This window comes from Sinocyclocheilus rhinocerous, unplaced genomic scaffold, assembly GCF_001515625.1.
Source record: "Sinocyclocheilus rhinocerous isolate Xijiao unplaced genomic scaffold, SAMN03320098_v1.1 scaffold1027, whole genome shotgun sequence".
NCBI lineage: Eukaryota > Metazoa > Chordata > Actinopteri > Cypriniformes > Cyprinidae > Sinocyclocheilus > Sinocyclocheilus rhinocerous.
In genome coordinates this window covers 203984-209806 of record NW_015660495.1, presented here as the reverse complement: position 1 = coordinate 209806, position 5823 = coordinate 203984, and positions in this window count along the sequence as shown.

Here is a 5823-nt window from a genome sequence, read left to right as displayed (position 1 = left end):
TAATGAATGACAATGGACATTGAACAAACATAAATGCTTAAAGAAGTAAAACAAAATAGAACATAAAATAGTGTATTGAAGACCAAGCTCCCGTAATATATCTTCACAATCCTCTATGATACCTCTAAGTTAATCATTATCTGTATTTTGGTGTGATTGAATGGCAATTTCTCTCTGCAGATGATGAGGTTGTCTTTCTTATTTCTTTTTCTTTCTTATTTTATTTATATAGCACATTTAAACACAACTTAGAGTTGACCCAAAGTGCTTTACATATTATTTGTATATATTATTTATTAATATTGTTTTTTACCCCTCTATCTGCCTGGTCTTATAATATCTTGAAGTGTCTATTAGGGTTTTACATAAAATCAACAACATCATCATCAACAACAACAACAACGAGTCAATTAGGTACTTTTATTTTTTATTTTTGTGTGAAATGTGAAATGTGAAATTGTAGCAAAAATGACAGTGTTCTAACAACAGTTATTAGCAGAATACATTAATGAATGACAATGGACATTGAACATAAATGCTTAAAGAAGTAAAACAAAATAGAACATAAAATAGTGTATTGAAGACCAAGCTCCCGTAATATATCTTCACAATCCTCTATGATACCTCTAAGTTAATCATTATCTGTATTTTGGTGTGATTGAATGGCAATTTCTCTCTGCAGATGATGAGGTTGTCTTTCTTATTTCTTTTTCTTTCTTATTTTATTTATATAGCACATTTAAACACAACTTAGAGTTGACCCAAAGTGCTTTACATAGCAAAGTAAACAACAAGATAGCAAAACTAAGTTATAAACTAATAATTAAAAATAATACTGATCCCAGTAGATAAATACAAATTGCAAATCGATCAAGGAGATGAGATTTAAGCATAACTTAAAAAATTGATAGAGAAGAAGTTGTTCGGATGGCAACCGGAAGATTGTTCCAGAAGGACCGACCAACTATTACAAAGGCTCGATCGCCACTGTCAGGGTCTGGCGTCTGGTGTTCTCCCTCTCACCACCAGAGGTCGCCACTTCCCATCCTCCCGGACTCCGTTACCTTGACTCCACACACCTGTGCACACACTCACTCACACACCAGCTGTTGCCCATCCTGAGGGCTATGTATACGCCTTCCCCACGCCTCTCTGGGCGGATTATTAATTGTTTGTACATGGACTGAGGCAAACCAGAAGTGGCCGTATTGTGTCAGATTCCGTTTCTGTTCTGAGCCTGTGTGTCAGAGTCTTAGCTCTGTTTGTGTTTTCTGTTTTGGTTTTGACTTTGTTTTCCCCTGCAGTTAATAAAAGCCTGCATTTGGACCCAGACCCCTGTTTACACGGTGTGTTTTCTGTACCGCGCCGTGACAGCCACGGTGTTTTAATCTGGAATTGATAAAGTCCATAAAAATCTGGATCTGAGTGGTCTCACTGATTTGTGTGTTTGCAACAACTCAGTGAGATAAATTGGTGCGAGATTATGAAGTGCTTTAAAAACCAATGTTAAAATTTTGTATTCCACTCTAAATTTAACAGGTAGCCACTGTAATGTGGTCAGAGTGGGAGTAATGTGCTGAAATTTGCGCGTGCCAGTCAATAGCCTGTCTGCTGCATTTTGAACCAATTGCAGTCGCTCCATGGAGGACTGATTTATCCCATAGTACAGCGAGTTGCAATAGTCTAATCTAGATGTTACAAATGCACGAATTGTTTTTTCGAATGTCTGTGTTGAAAGGAGAGTTTTAACTTTAGCCAAACGTCGAAGATGAAAAAAGCATGACCGAACCACACTGTTTATTATCTGTTTATCAAGCTTTAGACTGGAATCAAATAAGACACCCAGGTTCCTTACACAAGGAGTAATCCACTGGGCAAAATAACCAATATCGAGATTATAAGAATTAAAAGATAGGGTATCACTAGGTCCAAACAGAATCACCACGGTTTTACCTTCATTAAGTGTCAAGAAGTTACTCATAAACCATGATTTAAGTTCCTCAATACATACACACGTTGTTGTCTGTGTTGAAAGGAGAGTTTTAACTTTAGCCAAACGTCGAAGATGAAAAAAGCATGACCGAACCACACTGTTTATTATCTGTTTATCAAGCTTTAGACTGGAATCAAATAAGACACCCAGGTTCCTTACACAAGGAGTAATCCACTGGGCAAAATAACCAATATCGAGATTATAAGAATTAAAAGATAGGGTATCACTAGGTCCAAACAGAATCACCACGGTTTTACCTTCATTAAGTGTCAAGAAGTAATGAGGGTAATAGAAGCAATCAAAATGACAAAAGAGCAACAATATATAAGTGTTGTGATAAGTCCCGGTTAGTCTAACGTGGTACACATAGCAAGGTTTTATTTATTTATTTTTCATAATAAATAAACAGAATAAAATGTAGATAGAAAATAAATAGAATAGATAGAGCTAGTGTTAGAGTATCCTCAGCTTAACAGAGCTGCTCAGACTTACATATGACCAAAAAACTAAAAAGAGAAATGAACATGCTTGTTTGGAAACCAGTTACATTTTTAAAGTTAAATTTGCATTTAAATTTAAGAATGAAATAATTTACCTGTTGAGAGTGTGGTAACAGTCTGTAGTTGGATCACTGAGCTCCAGAAAAAATCAGTAATGAGATGCTTTGACAGTTACAGATTTGAAAAACAAAAGGGCGGGAATAAAAGAACCCTAAACTCTAACACAAAGAACCATTTAAGCATAAAAGGGTTCTTCAGAATGCTATGGTTCTAAATAAAACCATTACTGCATGTAAAGAACCTTTAAAGAACCATCTTTTTTTAGAGTGTATTTTGAATGTTTTGTAACGAATAAACAAATGTGTTTGAAGGATCTAAGGGTTCTTTGTAGAAACATGTATGTTGCTTCAAGAGAACAAACATATATTTGTGTTTTTTTCCTTCTATATTCATTTATTAATTTGTAATCATTTATCGTTTAATCATTTTATTTATAAACATATAATAATTTATTATAATCATTTAACCATTTATAACTATTTTCCATTGTTGTTTAAACTTGTGATTGTGTGGTTTCAATGGATATTTTTCTTCACACGTAAGAGACAAGACGTAAAAGATCAATTTCAAGGTTTTTACCATCACTGAATCGTAATTTTCCATTGCTATTGCTTGTCGTATAATAACACTTCTTGGATTTGTGCTAGTGCAGACAAGACTTGCTGATAACGGGTTTTGGATATCAGACCATACTCTGCTGACTGGGTTTTGGAAACAAGACAAAATCTCTGGCAGGATCCGGCGTTTGGGGTTGGATCTGAAATTTCTGACGTGGAGACTTGATCTAACAGTTTATTAGAAGCTATGTGACTGGGTCCGGATGGCAACATTTCACAGCAGTTAAATTCAATTAAATTCAATTCAAGTTTATTTGTATAGCCCTTTTCAAGATACAAATCGTTGCAAAGCAACTTTACAGCAAATTAAGTTTCTACAATATTTAGTGGTAGCTTATCAGTGGTGACTGTCAGTTAATATACATATGCCAGAAATGGCCAGGACTACCTGTAGCTTGTTTATTGAAGATGCAGGACATCGACCTAGCAGTGCATTGCAATAGTCCAGTCTAGAGGTCATGAATGCATGAACTAGCTTTTCTGCATCAGAAACAGGTAACATGTTTCGTAGCTTGGCAATGTTTCTAAGATGGAAGAATGCTGTTTTTGTAACATGGGAAATATGATTTTCAAAAGACAAGTTGCTATCTAATATAACACCCAGATTTTTGACTGTAGAGGAAGTAACAGTACATCTGTCTAGTTGCAAATTGTAATCCAAGAGATTCTGTGTACTGTCTTTTGGTCCAATAAGTAATATCTCGGTCTTATCCGAATTTAATAGGAGAAAATTATTGGTCATCCAGTCTTTTACATTTTTAACACACTCTGTTAGCTTAGATAATTTAGAAGTTTCATCTGGTCTTATTGAGATTATTTATATATCTTCGTATTTTCTAATAATATATCCAAGGGGCAACATGTATATTGAAAATAGCAGAGGACCTAGGACAGATCCTTGTGGCACTCCATATTTTACTGGTGATAATTGAGATGACTCCCCATTTAAATGAACAAGGTGGTAGAGATCGGACAGGTAGGATCTAAACCATCTTAAAGCCTGCCCTTGAATACCTGTATAGTTTTGTAATCGATTATGAGTATGATCTATAGTGTCGGACGCAGCACTAAGATCAAGTAAAACCAGCAATGAGATGCAGCCTTGGTCTGACACAAGAAGCAAGTCATTTGTAATTTTAACAAGTGCAGTTTCTGTGCTATGCTGGGGCCTGAAACCTGATTGAAATTCTTCATAGAGATCTAGAGAAAGGTTTTAAATAAACAGCAATAAATAAGAAGTTCTTGTCGTAGCAACATCTTTGATGATAAAGAGGAAATGATGCTGTCTTCTATTGCTCCCTCTGGAGTAAGGCATAAGGATTCTCACTTCTGCTTGGAATTTGCTTGGTGACTGACTGATGGTTCATAATAGTACTTATATTGCTTAATATTAGTCATTCGTAATGGTGTTTCCAATAAAACCCCCAAAACACTGGAGATTAAAATGGATCTCTATTCTACTGTAGCAATTTATTATTTATTTGCTTGTGCAGTATTTCATTTCACTGACATGTCACTGAGACAATACAGTAAATGATTCAGTGACACTATTCACTATCAGTCAAGCTGAGAACAAGCCGTATGTGTACAATTTAAAGGGGTCATATGATGTTGCTAAAAAGAACATTATTTTGAGTATTTGTAATTATAAATGTGTTTATGCGGTTTAAGGTTCAAAAAACACATTATTTTCCACATACTGTACATTATTGTTTCTCCTCTATGCCCCGCCTTTCTGAAACGCGTACAACGAGACAAAACCAATAAAACCCATTATAAACAAGGCATTTGTTGCATCCAGTGAGTTATGCCTTCTTTCTTTGCGTGAACATTTGGGCGGCGTTATGCAAATCTTCCCACATCGTGACGTAGACATGTGGGGGCGTGTTTAAACAAGGCGTTTTAGGGGGGTGTGGACAAGTCTTAAAGGGTTAGTTCACCCAAAAATTTAAATTAGCCCATAAATGACTCACCCTCAAGTCATCATAGCTGTATATGACTTTCTTCTTTCAGACGAATCCAGTCGGAGTTATATTACAAATTTTCTTTGATCTTTCAAGCTGTTTAATGCCACTCAGCGGGTGTTGCATGCATCAGTCCAAAAAAAGTGAAATAAAAAGCACCCATCCATAAAAAAAGTGTCTCACACGGCTCCGGGGGGTGAACAAAGGCCTCCTGTAGCGAATCAAGGCATTTTTAAAACGTAATAATCACTTTAATCTAGCTTGTGCCAACAGTTGTACACAGCAGCATAATGTTTGAGTTCAGCGTTGCGCATGCGCCGGTGAGTCTCGTGAAAACCAACGTTTGTTAACAGGAGCAAAGGAAGCAAAGTTTCCTTACTTTAGCAAAGGAAAACCAGTCTCCTCTTGGCTTATATTGAAATCCTCCGACATTCTTCTTTACAAATCCTCGTTTTGTACTTCTAATTCGTGACTGTTGTTTCGTTTTGATCTCTCCGCTGCGCTTCTACGTTCGTCACTTCTGAGCCGCGCATGCGCAATGCCGAACTCATACGTCATCCGCCCGGAACTGCTTCCGTGATTATTAAGTTTTAAATATGGATATTTGTCTTACAAAAACACATCGATTCGCTACAGGAGGCCTTTGTTCACCCCCCGGAGCCGTGTGAGACACTTTTTTTATGGATGGG